At 37.8% G+C, this 23369-nt stretch overlaps 1 long non-coding RNA gene across 2 annotated transcripts in view; it reads left to right on the top strand.

Moving 5' to 3' along the window:
- Positions 1–2121: 2121 nt before the first annotated feature.
- LOC149919997 (uncharacterized) overlaps positions 2122–23369 on the top strand; it is a 52290-nt gene continuing 31042 nt past the window's right edge. For both annotated transcript variants that reach the window (XR_016461464.1, XR_016461381.1), the window contains exons 1-3: positions 2122–2387; positions 4983–5206; positions 5797–5854. This is a non-coding gene — a long non-coding RNA (uncharacterized LOC149919997). The remainder of the gene's footprint in view (positions 2388–4982; positions 5207–5796; positions 5855–23369) is intronic.

The following is a 23369-nucleotide window of genomic DNA, read 5'->3' as shown; positions in this document are numbered from 1 at the left end:
AATTCTAACTGTGAAGTCTAATATATCATACTTTTGTTGTTTAGAAAGAACAGTCCATGAGAAGTTTAGGAGCTTGAGGAAATGCACCTGTTCAGTAGGACAGTGTCCACTTACAATTCATATGAAGGTGGTAAGACATGGGATAGGAGATGGCACAATCATGTTGGTGGTGAATGTGTGTGTCTTTATGGGAAAGTGCATTGTAGTGTTCTACTCAAATATGCTTAGGCTGCACAGGTGACCTGCACTGAGGCTGAATAAAAACGATGGTCAGGTTTGGACACTTGGGTCCAGATGCCCAAGAAGGCTCAAATGTTACAAGTAACGTGCTGCACTCCCCTCTCTGCTGCTCTGTCCTTGCTCAGTCTCTCCTCTGTAGCACTCTTCACCTCCACATCTTATGACTGTAATATTCCCACATATTCACACACACTTTTTTCTGCTGTGCCATCTTGTCCACTCTGAAGCACTTCAGCAGCTCCATGACCAGAGGACTCTCTCTGCTCTGTGCTGGTGTGGCCTCACCTCGAGCACTGGGGACAACAATACAAGAAGAACATTTAACTATTAGAGAGCATCCAAAGGAAGGCTACAAAGATGCTGAAGAGTCTGGAGGGCAGGGTCTGAGGAGCAGCTGAGGCCCCTGTGTTTGCTCAGCTCAGAGCAGAGGAGCTGAGGGGAGGCCCGATGGCGGCTGCAGCTCCTCACAGGGAGCGGAGGGGCAGCGCTGAGCTCTGCTCTGTGTGACAGCGACAGGGCCCGAGGGAACGGCATGGAGCTGTGTCAGGGGAGGGCAGCTGGGGCTCAGGGAAAGGGGCTGCACCACAGGGCGGTGGGCATGGAACGCGATGCACAGGGCTGTGTGCACGGCCCAAGTGCTGGACTTCAAGGAGCATCTGGACAGCACTCTTAGATATTGGGTTTGGTTTTGGGTGGTGCTGTGCGGAGCCAGGGGTTGGACTCCATGATCCTTGTGGGTCCCTTCTGACTCGGGATATTTTATGAAATTAAATCTCATCTAACCTGCTTTATGCTAGCCTCTGGACTTGCTCATTTGGCCAAAGCCGTGTAGAGAAAGTCTAACAGAGAGTGTCCTTCCTCTGCTCTCTCTCTCCTGAAACATTTATTTAGTCTCTGAAGCACAGAGATTCTGTATTCATCTCATTTGTTAACTGCCTTCAAACAGCTCTTTAGACAGTTGCTTCTGAGTCTGGCCATTCATCATTAAATGAATGTTATCCAAATTTTGGTCCAAAATAGGATGAATTACAAGCATTTCAGTTTCAATTTCAGTCTCTGTTTGTTTTTCTCCAAGCTACATAATTGAGCTGCCATTTCTAAATCATTGTTCCCAGCTTCTTGTCACTTAACATCTCCAGCATTTCAAGCAGATTAATCTTGAATCCTTTATTGTGTAACTACATTTCAAATGGAAATAGCATCAGTTCTAGATGTTATGAATCTCATCTTTGTACCATATATGGCCGGTATTATTAGCACTTACAAAACCCAAGCAAGAATGTGTGCTAAATCATACAGGGTAGGTGTGGATGGGAATGGGAGGTGTCTTGTTCTGTACCATATCTGTTGATGAGTGCATGCCTACCTAGCAGAAAACTGGGTTGTGATGCCGCTAACAATCTGCTGTGTGTCAGTTACTGGATTTCCTTTGAGATGTAGGGGACTTCTGTTTGACTTCTTCCAGTTCCTCTAACCTCTTTTGTTACTCAAATGAGCTTCATTTGGATGGAGATGTTTGGAAAGTATGCATCAGGATGGAATGTATGTGCTTAGCATCCACAGGCTGCTCAGTAATTTAGGGAAGTCATAGATAAAAAACAAAAACCAAACATGGTATGTCAGTACCAAATTCTGAACTTTGATCTGTTTTGGAACTTAGGTTTCAAAAAAATTTAGGGTAGCTATTTTTCCATAGTTTCCTGTCTATTAACACAAGTATGGCTGTTGAAAACAACTCAGTGTTACCTGGACAGAGCCAGTTCTTCATGAGACAGTATATTCTTGGGAATGAAGCTGAAGTCATAAGGGACAGAGACGCAGTGACTCAGAATGATTCCTCAGGACCAGCCTATCAATCCCAAGTCCCGCCCCCAGTGCCGCGCCACGGGGCGCCGCTGTGCCTGTGGAGGGCGGCAGGGGGCGCTGCTGCGGCTCAGTCCTGTCGGCTGGGGGGCCGCCATTTCCACGGCCGCGTTGCCGCCCAGTCTGTGTTACACTTGCTGCAGAGGGACTTGCAAATGCCTTGTGTTAATGTCTTTCCCTCTTTCCTTCTTTCTCTCCTGACAATTATCTTCTACTGTTCTAGTGTTAAAAGTCTAAAATGCCAGCCAGCTAGTCACTGATTAAAAAGGGAATGACTCTTTCAGGTATGTTTTAGGATAAAGTTTATTTCAGTGCCACTGCTGGAAGTGAATTAGCAGTAAGAAATGTGTATTTCAGAGCAGCTCAAATTAATTATTAGGAAGGAGGAGAGAATTTGAGAAGTCACATTTTAATTAGCTTTAGTTTCTACAGCTTTCTCTGCTTGAAAACACTGTCTTGAAAAGTGCTGCTTTAGAATGGCTCTCGATTTTTATTTCTATGCACTCTTTGTGGACGTGAATTATAAACGTAAGAGGATGCGACAAGAAACAAAAAATCAGTGGCTGGGCTTCCCACTATGGCTACTTCAGCAAAGCAAAATGAATGCACTTCATGTAATAATCTGCATTAATTTTTGGTGTGTTAGTTTACGCTTCTCAGGACAGTCTAAATGCAACAATTAGCTGTTGTGACTATGCTATAATGTTATCAAATGATAGATTAAACATAGACTTTTGTAAGACTTTAGAACAAGCATTGTTTATTTTAAGTTACAGTACTGCCTCTGAAATAGAGAGGTTGCCCATGTTTCTTTAGGCCTAAAGGTTGCTTAAGGAAAAACACAAGAATTAAGGGTGCAATGACACTGTCAGCATTTACCTTCTCTGACAGCATGAGAAATGCTTCATTAGTGTGATAGAGATATTAGCATTAGATTTTAATAGTTGTATTCAGCTGCAAGATGCTCCTCTCATCCCTCAGGTGAACCTGCCTTACAGTGCTGTATCCTATACCTAAATCACCTAAATTCTGTTTTTTTTTTTTTTTTTTCTTTTTTTTTTGACAGCATTTCAGGATCAGCTGCTATAATAAGGGTTCTTTTCATCTAAAACGAAGCAGAGGCATATATTAATGCCAAAGTCCCTTAGTGGTAAAAGAGCATTAACAAATCAACTCAAATTGTTTTAAGACATTCTGCCACACCAATTTTAACCTCTTCTGTTGGAATATTCCCTTTCTTTCACTAGAGGGCACTATTAAACAGAGAATACTATATTTTAGTTTGTGGGTGAGAAAAGAGACATCTGTACCCAGTTCAAGAAATCGTGAAAGAAACGCAGTTTTCAGTAACTGACTTTTTCTTTTCTTTTCTTTTCTTTTCTTTTCTTTTCTTTTCTTTTCTTTTCTTTTCTTTTCTTTTCTTTTCTTTTCTTTTCTTTTCTTTTCTTTTCTTTTCTTTTCTTTTCTTTTCTTTTCTTTTCTTTTCTTTTCTTTTCTTTTCTTTTCTTTTCTTTTCTTTTCTTTTCTTTTCTTTTCTTTTCTTTTCTTTTCTTTTCTTTTCTTTTCTTTTCTTTTCTTTTCTTTTCTTTTCTTTTTTTAACCTGTACTGTCACTTTACCATCCTTATTTTTCTCCACTGGGAAAAAACACCAGAATCATGTCAGCCAAACATCAGACCTATTTCACTGCTTCATGAATTTAAACTCAGCCTCAAAAAAAAAACCCAAAACAAAACAAAAACCACCCAATAAAACAACATTGGTGTCCAAAGGCATAGAGTGGACAAAACACTGGTTAAAGGGAATTTCCTCTAGAGAAGTGGAGATGGCTTTTATTTTAATTGTGAACATAGCTAATCCTTTGCTCCTTAAAGTCTCTCTTCCAAGATTCAGAGAATGAAAATTAGCAAGAGGCTTTCATAGTTTTATCTTAAAACTCATGCCTTTTCTATGAAAAATAAAAAAATATAAAAAAACCAAGACAAACCTTTCAATCTTTTGACAAATACTAAATGCAAGAGATATCAGTCTGAACAGTTGTGAAATGAGAGCTACTGTGTGCAAGTCTCAAGAAACCTCTAAATTTGACTTATTTACAGCAGATTTCTTTATCCCACTGGTAATAGCTTGCAGTATGAAATGCCTTTATTTTAGAAACCATTTTGTGGTCTGCTGTATTTGTCTGCTTGCAGAACATGGGGGAAAATCCACATGCTACAACCCTTAGACCTCTTCTAAGAAATGTAATAATGTTTCTCGATACAGAAAAGTGAGGTGATGACCTAAGGCATGTATTATTGAAAACAAGATGTGATTTTTCCAGCACTGTCCATCTGGTGTATCTCATAACACAGTGTTAATATAACTAAATGTGTAGAAGACCAGAAACAAAAACGGCAGCTTCAGGGAATGCAATAATGAAACTGTTTCACCAGTTTTGTTCTGCTGGAGACAGTTGGATTACAATAGATGTCTGATGGCCAGGGCACAGCAGTGCCAAAGAAGAGAAATAGATAAGGAAAATACATAGACTGAGAACAATGTTTAGAAATGTTGATGCTTAGTTCAATAGATTAAAGCTGAAGAAGGAATGGAGTTAAAGGACTATGGAGAACTCCTTTAAAAATGTGTTAATTTAAAAATGTATTATCTTTGCAAGCAATTTTTGGGAGGGGCTTCTTGTGCATAAGTACTACATTTCTTGTAAAACAGTATGAGTGCCAAAGTGAGATTTGTGTTTGGACTTTTAGCAGGGGGTTGGACTGGTTTATCTCCAGTGGTCCCTCCCACCCCCTATGGTTCTGTGATTCCTACTTCAGATGCTGAACATGCTAATTGCTAATGCTCTTTCCCTTTCTTGTTCCTTATTGGAACTTGTAGAGTACCAGTCCCCAACATGTGATTTGTGAAGAATTTGTTGACTCCAAAACTTGTGAAACTGTTCAAACTCAAAGCAAACTGAAGTACTGAAACTGAGGGAGACGTGGGAGTGCTGCCGGATGTTCCCACAGTGTGTTATTGTGGTCTTCACAGCTGCCAGTGAAGAGGACTGTTGGTGCAAAAATGCTAAGCTCTCTCCTCGCACTACATTGCAAAGCAGTATGGTGAGAAACTGCTATTGGCCCCCCTCAGAGTACAACACTTTGATAGCCTACAGGCAAAGAATATATGTATTTTCTTTCTTTTCCCCTTTTAGCATAGTTATGTACTGTGCTATAAGTGAACAATGTAAACCCCCAGCTGATATTTTCTGCACCCTTTATTGAAAATGAGCATCCAGGCCCTTTGACTTCCCATCAGTTCTCAGCTGGGTGATCTGTTCTGTTTCTCTTAATGGTGTTTGTCACTCTAAGGCACAGATAAAGTAAAAAGTAACGGTACAACAGGAAAAAAATAAGGGGGAGGTGTGAATGAGACAGTTCATAGTACCCTTTTTAAGTGGGTCACCAGGTTACAGAAGAATCATAAGAACATGAGATATTACTTGAATACTTTATCACTTTACGTACAAGATTATTTAAATGATAAACTGCAGTTCTTGATTCTGTATATAAAAATCCATATAAATGCTCTTGCTTGACCTGTGCATTTCCTGTGCTCCTTGTGCTCAGTTTAGCATGTGATGTTTGGGCAGTGTCGCACTGAATAATACATGTGTTTTTTAATAGCATTCATGTGCTTTTTTTTTGTGTAGGCACTGCCAGAAGCCAGTCAGAGTTGATGCTTGGCCTTGTGACAAGGAGAAGAGACAGGTATGTGGGACTTGATTGCATGTGGAGCTTTGTTGAAATGCTACTTATGCAAAGAGCAGATGACACAGCCATCATGGGTACCATGATTAGAGAATAATGCCCTTCTGTGTCTTCTCTTAGTTAAGCAACAATTATATCTGTATATAAAAAAAAAACCTGCGGAACTAGTAACAGAAGAAGGCATTGAGGAGAACTGAGGGTAATGCGAGACCATCAGCCTGTTCTGATTTTACGTATTTTACAGGCATAGGAGCTCATTGTCATAGTTGGCACCAGTTATATGTTTTCTTTCCAGTTTCCTCACATCTTTTTTTCCCCTTTTTCTTTCTTTTGGATTATAATGTAGTCATTAGAAGAGTAATTTGGAGCTGTTTACTTATGTTTTCTTCTCTTAAATAACACTGACTTGTAATGATGTTAACTGCAGAGAAATGTTAGCCTTTGTCTAGCAGTCAAGTATTTTCAAAAGGCATACCCTCCTAAGCTCTCAAAGCAGAATCACAGAATCACCAAGGTTGGAAAAGACCTTCAAGATCATCCATCCAACAATCCACCTGTCACCAGTAGTTCTCGCTAAACCATGTCCCTCAACACAACATCCAGACGTTCCTTGAACACCTCCAGGGTCGGTGACTCCACCACCTCCCTGGGCAGCCCATTCCAGTGCCTGACCACTCTTTCAGAGAAGTAGTATTTCCTAATGTCCAGCCTAAATCTCCCCTGGTACAGCTTGAAGCAGTACCAGCTCACTTACTGTGTGGCAGCCCCCATCCCTTACCTGTACTTGATATGAGATGAGAAAGACAGGGATAACTTTCTATTACAAATCTAGCTGCAGGATGAGAAGAGAGGAGAAAAACTTAGATACCAGATATATATAATTGGATGCATGCCACTACAGCCTCTGCAGTGTAGGCCACATGCCAGGTCCCCTTCTTAGCCTGGTAAGGCAATTGATTAAATAAAGTTAACCACTCTACAATTCTAAACTTTTATTCTTGCTGGCTCCATTTTATCTAATTTCTTTCCTTCCAGAAGATGCTGCTACAGCTACTCATAGTGTTGCTGACTATGAAAGTGACAGAAATAGCTTTTTTTTTTTCTTTTTTTTTTTCTTATTTAGAGTGATGTGACAGGAAAGTGTATTTGCCTAGGACATTTTGCCCTAATAGAAATCCTATGCAGTTACAGTACATTTTACCCTCCCACTCATATTTTCTAACCACATTTAACTGGGTACCATCCTGATTTATATGGCTGGGAGAGCAGGTGATAATACCCATGTGGTTGTTCAGCCCAACAACTAGCAAGGAGCTAATATTCCCATAGTCTTCTGGTAGTTCTTGTTTGATGAAAGTGGAGAAGTTGGCCTTGAATTTTCCAGAACTTTGAGGTGGATCTGCTTAAAACTCTTTCTTTTAGTGAGTTCTCAAAGAAGACTACATTTTCTTTCTAAACTGAAGACAAGTGAGATGATCAGAATATGAATTAGAATAGTTACTTTATTGTTGTTGCTGTTCAAATAACGAAAGCTGAAGATGACTAGAGATGGAATAGAAACCAATGTACATACTTATGTTTCCTTTTGCCACTGTGTCATTGCAACTGGATTCTTATTTCCTTCTGGTTTCAGAAGCTCAGTAGCTTCCTGGGTAACAGAAAATTCTGGACAGTCTTCTCCAATCCATGGAAAGTTTATATTCTTTACTGTAGGGACTGGAGTATCAGTTACTTTCTTCTCCCAGCAGTCTCTTTGCTTGGGCTGTAGGCAACCACTTCTTTGCTAAGCCCCTTCTCTTCCTGTGGCACCTCTGGAGCTTTCTCTTTCTCACTGATAATACCACAGACAAAATAATAAGTGGAGATACACAAAATAGATTAAGTCCTGGATCAGAATTGTCTAAATTCTGCAAAAAACACCCACTCAGAAATGAATTGAGGTCATTCTTGCCTGGTGATAGCTTCCTTGGCTCCCTGCCCTGGCCACATTAAGTCTTCTGCATTCTACATAGAAACTCTTTGCATTCTTCCAGGTCTTGATACCAAAAGCTGTTGTAGATGGTTCCCTCAGACCCTCTGATGAGATATTTTTTTAGTCCTAGTCTTAGGACTGTTTTATGAGTTATTTTTTTGATTTTTCTGTTCTCATATCTTCTGCTTTTGAAACGTATCCTGAAAATTTACCTAAGCTAAAGAAATTTTTCAATCATTTTTCTATTGTCCTTTGTACATATAGTTATTCCTGCTGTGAAACTCAATACTTGCTATGAAACAGTAGCTAACAGTGGCATTTTTAGTAGTTGCACGTGGCCACCTACTGCTGTTCTGAGTCCCTAAATCTGTTGCTGAGCATGCAGAAATATTTTGATATTGGTTGCAACTATACTAAGAAAGAAATGAGTGCTGATGGGAACATTGTAGTGAGACTTTTTTTTTAATGGCTATTTCTAATAGAGAAAATGGGGGAAACAAAAATTATCTTTATAGAAACGGTGTGTATTTCAAATAAGTAATGATAAACACAATTAAATGTAATTTATTTTTTGGTCTTGGTATTCTCAGCACAAAAATCTTGCTGTGTATATGTGGGACTATGAGCTCAATTTTATGTCTAATATTTGAAGATTTTTTTAATTAACAGTTTTAAAGTTGTAGAATTTGATCTTATCACTGCTCCATAACCCACTCAATTCGTGTTTTTAATACAGATACTACTGTCAGAAATCTTGGGACTCAAATTTAGAGTCTGATCTCATCTAGAACTTATGTTTGTCTATCAAGTAATGGATTGAGCCCATCTCTCATTTGCAATGTAGGCTTTGATCAGTTCCTTTGATTCGGTCCTGGTCTACATTTGCATGTATACATACTTAAGATAAACCTGGTAATTATCCCTCTTGGCTGATTATTTTGGGGGTGATGATGTGAAAGTCATAAGCATTCATTTCTGCAGTGTTATCCCACTCCACCTCCTCACCATGTGTTGAATTGCTATGGTATTTTTATTTGTCTCTTGTCTAGTTCTCTTCAGCTTTCTCTTTTCTCACCATGGACTAAGAAGCTTGTAAGAACTGTATCTTTTTTATTTTCTCCTTTCTCTCTCTCTCTCTCTCTTTTTTTTTTTTCCCTTCTAACTGAATGTGTGTGAGTGAAATGAGAGAAGAGCACTGGGCTGCTTTCTTTGCGTTGGTGTTTACTATGAGTCATAACAACAGCTTGGTGCTCTTGAAAACTTTTCTTGTGGGAGAATCAACAGCATGGGTGCAGCTGAAGAAACAGCAGAATGTACTGTACTTGCAGTTCTCTGACTCAAAGACAAAATGGTGAATGATGGGAGTGCATTTTAATGGAGGTTTGCCCTTAACTCATGCTATGGATATATTTCTCCTAAGGAAGGAAACCTGATTGCTCAAGGTTTGCATTGAAACTGGACTTGCTGGGGGTTATTTTGGTAATAGATGACTTTTCATAGAACTGCTAAAATAGACAATGTAAGAAGTCTAGAAGGATTATTTCTACATTAGCAGTACATAAAAGCTTAAAATAAGATGATATATTCATCATGCTTCTCTCCAGTTATTCTGAAATTACCCTGATTCAGAATATTAAAGACCGATTTAATTCTTATGCTTTGTGTTTCCATGACCCCTAACTACTCACAGTTTCTTACACTTAGCTCAGAAATGAGGTCCTGCATTGATACAGAAGTGAACATTTATTAAGATCTTAAATGATTGGTCATAAACAAAAAGAAGACTATGTTGTCCTGATTTCTAGTTGAATGATCAACTCTTTAATACTCTGTCCCATTTTAAATGACTGAAACAAACTGTAAGAGACAATATTCAGCCCTACAGCTGAAAGCCCGTTTATCATGGTAATAAATGAGACTCCACATCACTTCCTTGATGCAAAGTGCTCTTGAACAATAATTTCATGACTTGTCTGTCTTCAGAAGACTTAATGGTGCTAATTATAGCTTCCAGGCTTGGCTCCAGTTCCAACACTCAGTTCGGAACACAGGGAAAGCAACAGATGCTAAGACATGATGTTGGGGTACTAGGGTGAGGTAAGCATACAGTACTGTGAATTGAGACAGGAATAATACATCCAGATAAAGTAGAAGGATATAGCCAAGTGATTCCAATTACTTATCATGACCTGCAATTTCCTATGTAAAAAACAAAAAACAAAACAAAAACTTGAAGAAAACTTGCCTACATGTAGTCAGAAAATATTGTTCTCTAGACAAATAGTTTCAGTGATCAACTTTGCTGGATGGTCAGCATTTACCAGTTCTCCACAAGCCATGCCATTTGACAGGCAGTAATTTTACAGGTGAATAACGATGCCGATTGCTAGTAAATCTCAGGTATTCTTAAATTACAAATGAGCATGCTAGATATTAAGCAAGGAGATGGGGGCTACACTTGACATAGTAAAGATTCTTTCAAATTGATGACTGTGCAACCAATCTACCTTTGTACTGAAAATATTAACTGGGAATCCTAAGGAGTTTATAGCAGTACATTGGTAGTATGTTATGAAAGTGCAAAATTCCACAATTCTCACATAGCACATGAGAAATGGCTTCCTGGCAAAGAAGAAATAGCTGTGATGCTTAGAGATGCAAAAACAAAATAACTGCAAATGGTTGCACAAAGCTGATGCTGAAAGAATGTATAAAATTAGAACTATTCTGTGTTTGTACCAGTAGAATCATTATGGGAACCTGGCATTGCCAATTTTAAGCAAGAACTTGTCTGGAGAATTGGCCTAGAATATACTGTTATTAAAATTTGTTTTCAGTAATACAGCTAACAAGAGCTAGGACTAGAAATGCTGTTGACTGAATTTCTATGGGCTGTTTATGTTTCACAGTTAGATGTCACTTTAGAAAAAAAAGAGCTGAGATAAGTATAGTATCAACTTCTGAGTCAAAAGGCAATTATACGAATGCCAGAGTCACACCTGAGTATGACTGATGTGGACTGCTTACAGCAGCCAGACAGAATCGTGGTTGCATGCAAGGTTAATGACTGCATTGAACCTGCTCTCAGATGTTTCAGTTCTGGCTAAATATTAAACAGAAGAAAACAAAAGTGAAAACATTACCTCTGTCAAAACAGTTTGACTCTTGCGTACACAATACGTCACATAGCTTCCTGACTGAGAAGAAATATTGGTTTGGGCATAAATTTTTGAGCTGTGGTGATACGCTCATTTTGTCACTGACCTCAAGCGTGACTTCAGATTTACAGGTTTGTAAGGCCAAAAGGGAACATATGCCTTGAACTCCTCTATGATCCAGGATGTAAGACTTTGCAATTCCTGAAAGAAGCCTGTGATTAAAAAAATGAAAAAGAATAGAATCATAGAATCACAAGGTTGGAAACGACCTATAAGATCATCTAGTCCAACCATCTTCACATTACCACTGCTACCACAAGCTACTAAACCATATCTCACAGCTCCTCATCCAGACGCCTCTTGAACACTGCCAGAGATGGCAACTCCACCACCTCCCTTGGCAGGCCATTCCAGTGCCTGACCACTCTCTGAGAGAAAAAGTTCTTCCTTAAGTCTAACCTAAACTTCTTCTGGTACAAAAGAAAACAAAACAAACAAACAAACAAACAAAAAACCCGCATGTCATATTCTGCAGAAAAATATCTTGTCTTGATTTACATAGAATGTATGGTTATGTGCATTTCTAGTAAGCTCTTCTAGGAAGTTATTTGCCCTTGTTGCAATAATATGCCTAGTTTCTAATCCAAATTTCTAGTTAACGTTCATTATGCTGACATTTCTATCAGAAGAGTCTTCCTGGCAGTGATGCTTCTCTGCTCTGATTGAGGGGATTAATTAAACATTCCCTTAGATAGATTAAATTGCTTAGTCATAGTTACATATTTTCTGAACTTGTATCTTGTAGTTTTTTTCTGAAGTCACTTCCAATTATTCACTTGCAATGTGGAAACCTACATTTATCATAGCATTGTACTTGGAACTTCAGTCAGTAATCTACCCCTAGCTCCTTCTAAATTTGAAATTACAGTCCTCCATTTATCATGTGCTTTGGCATATGTTCTTTTTAACTAGATTTTTATTTGTCTGTATTAAAATTGATGTTTCTTAGATGAACCTATCTCACCAAAGCCATTCAAATCAATTTGATCTGTCATCACAATTCATTTGCACGCTGTTGCCCTTTTGTCAGCTGCAAATTATGTCAGCAATAACTGCATCTTTTCTTCTGAGTTATTCATAAGGACATGGGCTTGCATGAGGACTCCTGGTCAGTTCAGAAGTAATCCATGCCAGTACTGGGAAAAAGATTCTCACAACATCATAGTGTTTTGACATTTATAATTATTGCTGAGACCTGTCCTTAAAACAGTTCACACACTGTTCAGCTCAGTTATGCATTAGCATTGTGCTGTTATTTCATCATCATGTGAAACAACTAAACATTTTATCACAATGTTTCCAAGACATTTTATTAACATGTTGAACATGTTAGAGAAATACATATTTCATACAAATTTAAGACCAGTTTTCCATAAAACATAGGCTATCATTATATTGGAGGTGTATTCCAAAACAGTCTTGTTACTGCTTTGCCTGTGATAATAATTGTCATTGAATCACCCAGATAACTGCCTTTATAATTTTTAAATTGCTAGCTCACCTCTATTTTTTTTTTTTTTCCAGACAGTGGAATCATCTCTCATAGTTAATATTTTTATTACAAATTGTATTTAGTGTGATACGTAAGGAACAATAAAAGGTGTTAATTGGCTGGACTGCTGGGCTCAAAGAGTCCTGTTCAGTGATGCAAAATCCAGCTACCAGACAGCAACTAGCAGTGTCCCTCAAGGTTCAGTTGCTGGGATCCATACTGTTGAATATCTCCATTTACAACCTAGGTGACAGGACAAAGTGCACTCAGCATTTTGTGGGCAGCACCAGTTTGAGGGAAATGGCTGATATGCTGAGGGCAGGGCTGCTATTCAGAGGGACTAGAACAGACTAGAGAAGTGGACTGATAGGAATTTTGAAGGTTAAGAAAACAGAAAACCAGTTTTTTTTTTTTTTATCTTGGAAGGAATAACACCGTGTGACAGTAAATGCTGTAGGCCAACTATGCAGGAATCAGTTCTGCAGGGAAATGTCTTATAGTCCTGTTATGCGGGAAGTTGAACATGAGACAGCAGTGTGTTCTTGCAGCAAAGAAGGGGAGTAGCAGGCTGGGTTGTATTAGTCATGGATACATTGGAGCAAATCCAGCAAAAGACCACAAAGATGATTAAGGAATTGGAGCATCTGTAATAAAAGCAGAGACTGAGAACTGGGACTGCTCAGCCTGGTGAAGAGAAGGTTCAGGGTGAACATCATCAGCATGTCTCAATATCTGATATAAGTGAAGGTGACCAGACTCTTCCCAGTAGCAGGGCAGGAGGCAATAGGCATGAACTGAAAGACATTCAGTTACATTCCAACATTAAAAAAAAAACCCAAAACTTTTATTATGAGGGTGGTAAAACATCAGCACAGGCTGCTCAGAGAGGCTATGGGGTATTAATTTTTGGAGATATTCAAAACCTGGTTGGACACAGCCCTGAGTAACCTGCTGTAATTGGTCTTGCTTTCAGTGGGGGGTTGCACTGGACAATCTACAAAGGTCCTTTCTATCCTCATCCATTCTGTGATTGAGTGAACTATGGAATCCAAAGATATGCTGTGCATTGGTTCCCTGTCCACTCATGATTTGTGCTGTTAGATAATTGTATCTGAGATGGTGCACCTGCTGTTTTTCCTCAAAGTTTTAACTGCATGTATCTAATTCCAATGAATTTAAAAATAAGTATTATTTGCTGTCTAATATCTTTTGTTACTTAGAGACAATCAGGAGATGATTGTATCAATGTAAAACCAGAAAACACCATCCTTCTTCTTCCCAAGTAGAAATAACTTATTACTGGAACTGGATACTCTGCATTTTTACAAAGACCACTCAGTTTGAGACTTAAACAAACCAATTATGTAAGTCTGTTCTTTCCCAGACATGGAGGAACAGCCCTCTGTACTGTATTTTCCTGTATGTAAAACTTGTTGCTATGCATCAACTCTGAAAGCCCAAGCAAGGTGAGAGTTCATTGGGTGTTCACACTGGTGCTCATGCTGGTAGATATTTGAGCATGAAGAAGACTGAGCAGAAAAGGTGGAAAAAGGCAGGATAAAGTGATATTGTCCTTCCAGGTGGCTGCTTCCCTAGCTGACAGTTTTTGTGTGTTTGCTAAGCATACCAAATCACTCAGATCATCAGCTGTGATTTGATAAGATTCCCGAGTCTGGTGGTCTGGAATCAATCTAATGGATTTTTGTGTTCATATGCAAAATAAAGTATAAAATAAACTCATTGCTGAGAGTTGGGACGATTACCGTAGGCTGCTAACCATATGTGAGAGCAAAGTGCGTGACTTTTATGTATTAGAATGAATCAGAGGTAGCCCACTATTTTTATTGCACTGACATTCCTATTAAATTAATTTGCAAAAGCTGAGTGTTTAGAGTGCTTTAGATGTTATTAACAATAGATCTTTTAGAATGAGGGTTGTTTCTGCTTACAGCACCTTGATTAATGTGTAGTGTGTGGTCTGTCCCTTTGGATTCTTTGTGATTTCTGCATTTGAAAGAGGCCATAAAAGAAAAAAAAGAGACAGATGCTTTTCAAGTATATTGATGTCAAATGGAGCTGAAGGCACTAAAGATGGCATGTCATTGGATGGATACCACTGGCTTTCAACATAAAAATCTAAATATAGAAAGGATTAAACAATTGCTTGTAATTTCACTAAAATAAGTGCCAAGATTCCTATAGTTTCTAATGGGGGCAGGAACTGACCTTTGCTGTCCTCATTTAAACAATACAGAAACATAATGGTAAGTAATTAAGAGATGTGGGCTTTTGTCATTTTTAATTCCATGAAATTTTGTATTATTGTTTATAGTATTTTTTTAACTCTTGAATTATGCTGTTATGTAAATCTCAGATCTCTTCGTGCAGCAAATATTGATATGAGTTTGGAGGTCAAAGTGTTGTGAAAATGTACTGGGTGTAGAAATTAATCAACGTACAAAATGTAATGGATTTGCAAGTACTAAATAAAATGAGATTTTTATTTTTCTCTTACAAAAAAAAAAAAACAAAAAAAACAACAAAAAAAACCACCTCAGTGATTTATTTTTATAAAAATAAGAAATGGCTGTTTGGCAGTCCACCCCCTCATGAATAGTAGCTTTCAAAAAGATGCTTATCAAAAATGATGTCTTAAGCACTTTTGGTATTTCCCACTGGGAAAAAGATGGAATATTTAGCTGTTGTTAAGTGATGGAGGAGTAATGAATTTAATCAAATAACAGTAACCAAAAAAACCACATAACCACAGTAGCATTAGACTACAGAACCTAAACCAGAGCTAAATGAATGTCACTCAAAAGGCAAGAGGTGAATGTGTTGCTTCGTTCTTATTTGGGGCTTGTCATCCAAAAGTGGAATTGAATTAGGGAATATAACCTCCCAGAGATTGATTAATTAATTAATTAATTAATTTTCAAATGACAGCTTGTCAGTTTGTCTGTTAGGTGAAAAAGTTTCTGCACTTGCTTAGAAAAATGGTTTTTCTGACTCATGCCTTCTACTTCTATATATCCAACCCATGTAACCATAATTTAATATTAAGTTTGTGTCTAATACTCTGTATATTTATATTGGCAAAACTACCCAGGCTCATACATTGCCTGCCTTGGCATTTGTATTCAGGTCAGTCATCAAAAAGTAGTTGGATTGAATTTAGTTCTGTTTTACTCTATGTTAGGGGAATTGGTTGGCAAGTAGGGAAGGAATTGATTTTAGTTATAAAATGGATAGAAATCAATCTGGTGTCACCATTGTTTTAAGTTGGGGAGGCACGTTGCAACAGAGACCCTGTGAAGCAGTGGACCATTGGGACATTTGTCTCACCCTTTACTGAGAAGTGTTAGTCACTTAACTGTATTTTTCACTCGATATCATATGTTCTTGCATTTAAAATGGAATAAATCTCTGCTGGCTATTCATGTTCCATCCTAATGAAAAACAGAAATAAAACGGTAGTGGGCAGAAATTTGATTCATCACACACATTTTTGTGTTTTTGGTTTGTGCCCTTACAAAGATGTAGTTGGTAATACTTCCTTCAGATAATGAGAGACAGAAACAAGGGGTATACTGGTAAAAGAAAGAAGGCCATAGCAACTTAGGAGTGGGAAGATAGGAGGCTGGGTGGTCTCTTGAGTAACCTTTATACCAATTATACATACATATCATCTGGGCTGGTAAATTTTTGGCTTTCCATGGTGTTAGTTTATGGATTTGCATGTGAAAATGCAGTAGTTTTAAACAGAACCCTGTCCTGGACTTAAAAAGGCTGGGAGATAGGAAGCACATCCAACAGGATATAGCCAGAGCCAGATCTTAAATATCCTAACTTTAACTAGTTGCTTAATTCACTAAATACAATCTATTTAGGTGTTTAATATTGATATATTTGTTTTGGATATGAATAATTTATCAGCTTCTTCCTGGGTCCTTTAGTGTCTGGCACATTCCAGTTTGGTTATTTGCTCATGTTTACTTTTGATTCTGAATTTTGCAGCTTCAGACCAGATTGGATATTGACAAAATATGTACTTGAGAAAAATCTCTCAGATTAGTGTTGCTTACATTGGGCAGCTCTAAGTCTTTTCAGGACATTTAACTTATTCACTTCTAGGCTAAGAAATAAACTGTTTTGAAAGGATACTTGTCCCGTGCAATTTTACCTATGCCTAGTGTCATGTAGAGATGAATTACATATCTGAAAGAAAAGCTGCTATATTCAAAAGAAGATGATAACAGTAAGGTTCTACTACTATGCTGTGTCTCAGGTTGTTTCCCAATAGCTAATTTAAAATAATCAGCATCAGCATCTTTTTTTTTTTTTCTTTTCTTTTCTTTCTTTTTTTTTTCTTTTTTTTTTTTTTTTGAGTACAAATTTTTATTTAGAATTGTATCTACAGGAAGCAATTAACAGAGATTGGATACACCAATCTTGCCAAGAGGAAATGTGAAACTACATTCATTGTTTGTGGAAGATGCTACTTTGGAAATCATAATTCAAGGCTGTTCCTGTTGAGGAGGAAGACTGCCTGTAATTTTGCTTGTAATGAGCCTGTAAATTTTATCCATTGATAGAAAAGTCATCTCAGTGTTAATGGCAAAAGAAAGCAGCTGGACAGCAAAAGAATGGCTGCCAAGCACACAGTAGAAGGCATTTCAAACTGAGCCACAGGAAAGAATTAAAATAACAAAAAATAAACCTAGTGTGGGAGGAAACTGTTAGACTCGCCGAGGAAGTGGTGGCTCATGTATCTGGCCAAAGAAAAGAGCCTTTTTTTCCCCAGAGCTCTGCCAGGTTAATCTGTTTCTTTGCTTGTCTATCTATACTCTTTACTGGTTACATGTGTATTTAGATGTGAATAAGTTATTTTGAGAGGTTGTGTGTGCACAAGTGTTGGTTGCCTGGGGTAGGTAAGGTGGGGGAGAGGTTGTAAGACTTGCTCATGTTTATACCCATTGGGCCTTGAGATAAACATCAAAAATAACATATAGAGAGAACGTTGCTTTTTGACTTCAGTAGTTACAGATGTATGTCTCATATCTGAGTTTAGCAGCAGTTTCTTAGGAGGGAATAATCTCTAATGCCTGGTTCAGTTGAAGGCTTGAGGAAATAGCTTTCCTGTCTTAAACTTCTCAGACGCAGGCATGGCTTAAGAAGGCGTTTTGTCACCCAAAGCACTCTGCTTTCTGATATATGTTTATCAGAGTAGCTCAGGGATCCACATATTGAATGGAGACATGTAAAAGCAAAATAACTATGCGTAGGAATCCTGTATACAAAGACTTCGATTTTTTTCAGTAGTGGGAAAAGTACTCCGATCATACCAGAGAAGAGGAGGCTTGGAGGAGACATTATTGCTCTCTACAACTGCCTGAAAGGAGGCTGTGGCAAGGTGAGGGTCAGTCTCTTCTCCCATATTAACTACTGATAGATGAGAGAGAATCTATCAAGTTGCACCAGGGGAGGGTCAGGTTGGATATTAGAAAATATTTATTCTCCAGAAGAGTGGTCAGGCACTGCAATGCGCTGCCTGGGGAGGTGGTTGAATCACCATCCCTGGAGGAGTACAAGAAAAGTTTAGGTGTGGTACTAAGTGGTTTTGTGGTGGAAGGTGGAAGGTTGGACTGGATGATCTTGGAGGTCTTTTCCAACCTTGGTGATTCTATGATTCTATTATACTGGGTCTGGGTTGAAGTATTTTCTGCCCTTTGATTAGTAACAGTGTTTGCAAACCATTGGTATGTCTCATAGCATGTGAAATTATGATGATTAGCAGCATAGTCATTATATGATCTCAATACATTCAATGCCTATTGAACTTAGTAGGAAAAAATCTTGCTTTAGTTGCAGACCAATATATTCTTAGGTTAGGTATGGCTCTAAAATATACAGTAGAATAAAAGTGTGTGACAGCCATGCTTGAAATTGTTGGAGATGAATATGTATAGTATTTCAGGTACTTACTGAGCTGTATAGTGCACTCTGAGTACAGCAGTGTGCTGTTGTAGCTGATGTACCTGATCTGATGGCAATATTACCTGAGTGTTTCATTGTATATGAAAACCTTAGTCTTCCTCAAAAGGACAAGGAGCAGAACGAAAGGAAAAAAAAACTAAGGAAAGAAAGAAATTTTGCATCAGATGAAATATGACTTCCTGTTAATTACTTAAATAGTGCTTTATTTATAATTTGTCATTTGTACCTCAAAGGGAAAATGCCATGAAAACAAGAAATTTCATTCCAGTGATAATTATTAGACCAATTAACACAAATTATTATTAGACTGAGAACAGAACTTCCAGCAGGAGCTGGAACGTGAGTTTTTGGAGAGAATAAAATAAAGAATACTAGAGTAAAAAGATACATATCTCTAGAAAGATGCACTGCCTTCTTTCAAGCCAAATAAATCAAAACAACTGTGGTCACAGAATTCTAGAAAGTGCTGCTATTGCTCTATTCTGTGCATCCTCAATAGGTGTATTTTTCTGTGTGTGGTATGGTTGGATTGAACTATAGGTCAAAATATTCCATCTGGGTGGCTTGCATTTCTGTCTAAAAATATGTGTGTCAGATCCACATAGAAATAATTTGACTTTCAGAGTCACCTAAAATTATCTTAAATGTTATGTGGACTTCAAGATGCTCCTTGCTTCTATTTCAGGCTAAGTTTTTTAGGACACCAGATACAGGAATAACTGCCCCTGCTAACAATTTTATTTTCAGATTTGTTAGTGCTAGGGTTTAGCCGTGTAAAATGATAGCTAGTTTTAATGTTAATTGGAATAATTTCTATGATGTTTTCTTTTCTTTTTTCTTCTTTGTTTTCCTGTTGTATTCTCCTGTTTGCCACCATATACTTCAGCTTTAACTGTTGTAAGATTGGAGCTATTTAACTGCAGAGTGAAAATATCTTTAGTTTCTCAAAGCAATGAACTGTTAGTGGTTTGCCACTAAATAGCAATGCTAATGGACTGTATTTTCCTTTCTCCTTATGCTTTTCATATATTCCTCAAATGTTTTTTTTTCCGTAGAAATAAATCCACTGTGAGATGTTCAGTTTCTACTTGACATAGTGTTGGTCTGTACCTCTTTACAAAGACATTGCTGAAAAGAAACTGGAAACATCCAGACAAATTCTGCCTGGATAATTCTTTAAGCAGTCTCATTGGAGAGAGTGTTTGGGGGATACAAAGATGGTGAAATTAGTGACTCCACAGCCTAGGGAAAAATAGGGACATCTGGGAGAAGGAAACCCCAGTCTAGTGAGAGCAGAGACATCCAGAGTCAGACAAAGCACCTTGTGCTATGTCATTATTTCTATAGAGATTTTGGGGTGAATGCCTTGTCTAAGCTGGAAGAGATGAGGAAGAGAAGGACTGCTGCCTGCCTTCTAGCGAGGTGATCCCCTGACAGGATATGTATGTTTCAGAGATAGTACTTGTGATTGTATGTGCGGGGGCACACACTAGCATTCCAGCAATTTAGCATGAATAACATGATAGTTAGGAGAGACTGCATAAGGAGCATCTTCTTCCATTCATCTGTTTTCTATTTGCCACACAGGTGTGTTTCTGGGCAGCATCTCTCTGGTGAAGGCCCATCCCAGCTGTTGATGCATAAAGGTATAGCATGTCTCTCACAGTAGTTTTGCTGATGCTCATTTCTCAGGCTGTGTGTGTGTTTGTGCTTTTCCAAATATCTAAAAAAAAAAAAAAAAAAAGATTTACTTAAGGTGAAAGTACTTGGTTGTTCTTTGAACTTAGATAATAGGAAAGAGATGTGGGAGTAGGAATAGATGCAAAGGAATTTAGGACTCATTCAGTGTGTCTTTGACAATTTATGGCACGTATTCTTAGCTTTATGAATTTAAACCTTGTCTCTTAATATAGCCTGTAATTATTCCTCAGGGTACTTCAATTACTGAATGCCTATTTAAAGCATCTAATTTGCTACCTTTGTCAGATTTGTTATTCAAGTTCTATCAATTTAAACAACCCATCCTTTTTCTCTTCAGCGAATATTTCCCAATAATATGATGAAATAAATCCTTTCTTTCATGCTGAAATTGATTTATTATCTGTATGTTTGTGCTTGAATAGAAAAAATATTTATCTGTACAAATTGACATTTCGTACATAAATTCAAAATTAGATGGCTAGTTCTTTTTTTTCTTTTGCTTTAAGTGACATGGCTTCTATTCTTGTTCTAGGGCTAGATAGTGTTACAGTTTAAAAGGATAATAAACTACAAATTACTGATTAGAAATGCTACACTGCATTGACAACTAATTTTCAAGACAGGTACAATTAGTAATTTGTGTACATTGAGGAGTAAGTAGCATTTTGCAGCACTCAAAGCAATGGCTGTTACGTTTCCTGTACCTAGTAAAAATACCTTACAATGAAGCTAAACTCCTTTATGGATGTGTATATTTATGTAACATACATCATATAAGTTGCATGAGCTCCTCATGCTCCTTCCCCAGAGTAAATCCTTCTCAGATCTTTCATCACTCCATGACAAAAGCAGTAAAGGTTGAAGTTGTGCAGACTGAACTGTTGGGAACTAGTAAATACAGTGAGAACCATAAAATTGTTCAGAGATGTAGGAGGAAATCCAGTCAACTTGCCCTGTGTGGTTTATTTTAGCACTTGTACCGAAGTGGCAATCCCTGTTCAAGGGGACTACTGGCTGAGACTTCTCTGTAATACTCTTTCATGTCAATTTTCTTCTGTAGTCTTCTTCTCATAAAATTAATAATGCTGTGATACCCTTTTTTGAAAAGTTTGTATTCTCCTTTGTTTTTACATCTGGTTTCCCTTTCGGAAATGGAATAGAATAAAACATTAGTGACAATGACAGTGAGAAACAGGTCTGATTTTAAAAGCATGCAAGGCTATGCTACCATGTCAGTTGCTGGTTCTGCTTTCCTTTTTATTGTTGACACGATGATATGAAACTGGTGGTGGCAGTGTTAAGCAGCACAGAAGTTGGAGTGTAAGTGCAAGATAATTTCTGTGTCCTGAGATGAACTTGGTTAGCCAAGTTGGGTAACAGGGTCTCAGCACTTTGGGATGCCAGTCTAGCAGTAGGAGCTAGTCAGAAGCAAGCATAGTTCTTGTAGAAAGCTGCAAAGTTCAGCACTGGTCTTGCAGAAGGAGGTTGAAAGAAAGTCTTTTATCTTAATGGTCAGTGAGAGTGGAGGAATGAGGATCTGGTGGGCAACAAGTTTAGAAAGTGAGATGTAGATTGGAAGAAAAGAGCTCATAAGAGGAAAGGAAAAAAAAAATCCATTATAGCTTTCACAGGAGAGCATTTAATTATCTCCAGCACAAAACAGCATTTCAGTCCTACTTATTTCCCATGCAAGAAGAAAATGAGGTAGATAAGCATCACCTGCATTGTTACTTTTGATGATAAAGATTAAGAAACTTACAGATGTTTCTAATTATCTGGAACTATATGGGGCTTAATCTAGGAACTGCAAAAGGAAAGAAAAAAAAAGACTAGATTTTTGTTGTTGTTGTTGTTCCAGAGAGCTGTCTGGACAGATACCAAACCTAAGCTGTAATCTGCAACTCAGGCTCTTGTTTGTGAAAGGTAAACTGTCCATCTATTAAGGTTTTATTTTCCACGAGAGGCAGATCAATAGCTGAATAATTGATTGGCTAACTAATTGAGAAGCTGAATTATTGAAGATTTTAATGTGAATTTCTTAACATGAGGTGGTTAGAGCCTGGGATAAGTGCCAGGAGAAGCTTAAGGTACGTGAATGGAAATAATTAGGTAGAGCTAGTCGGTACCCTTTACTGAAGATAAGATTATGCATGTCAGCTCTTGTTCTATGTATCCTCAACCTGTTATTTCTATATGTAATAACCCATTGTTGGTTTTTTTTTTTTTTTTTTTTTTTTCCCCCCTCAGGCACTGGGATCCTAGCTTTCCATATCTCAATATGTCCTGCTTCTAATACCTCTTGGCAAAAAAAAAGCTTAACTGTTAACAGAATGTTATGATGCCGTTCAAAATTGTAAAAGGTGTCAGGCTGTGATTTTGCAACAGCTTTGCTCTTTTGTGACTTGATTGAATCCAGCAGGATTGGATTTGAATCAAATTGCTCCTGTGCTGTTGGTTGGAAAAAGCTTAAGTGAAGCATTACAGTGTTTTTCCCATCCACTCTGTTTGTTATTTATGTTAAGAAATAAGTAGATTGATGTTTGATTATATTTTTAAGGTACAGCCTGCTGCTAGGGGCTGAACAAAACTTTTGGAATGGAGATGGGAGAAATTCTGTAAGTGCATTTTATGCTGTTTGAGTGATGCTTAGGTTTTTGTAACCCAAGGTCTGACCAGCATTCTCAGCTGGATATCCTAGCAAAAAGTGAAAGGGAGAGACTATAGATGAAAGCATGTGTATTCTGAGCAACCTTCATGCAAGTTTTTTAGAACTTCATCACGAACATGCATTAATGCCTGTTTTACCCACGTGAATTAGAGAGAAATTTACTGGTCTCCCTTGTATTTAGGTCAGCTCATGTTTTCCACTATAAAGGCAATTCTTTCTTTGGGAGTTCCCGAAGATGGCTGTTTATAGCAGAACTTTGATGATCAGCAGAGGGATTTTCTGTTTTAGAAGTCATTGTTTCTTGCTTCTCTCAAAAATATCTGTATCTAGTGAAAGTAATTGAATGATATGCTACAAACACAATGAAGATGATAAACCAACACACATATACAGATGCACATACAAATTAATAAAGAATATTCTTTGTAAACTTCAGCAGTAGACAGTTAGGAAATGCAATATTTACA

Source organism: Phasianus colchicus, chromosome 1 (assembly GCF_987193195.1).
Source record: "Phasianus colchicus chromosome 1, bPhaCol1.hap1.1, whole genome shotgun sequence".
NCBI lineage: Eukaryota > Metazoa > Chordata > Aves > Galliformes > Phasianidae > Phasianus > Phasianus colchicus.
This window is presented reverse-complemented; position numbering and strand designations above follow the sequence as displayed.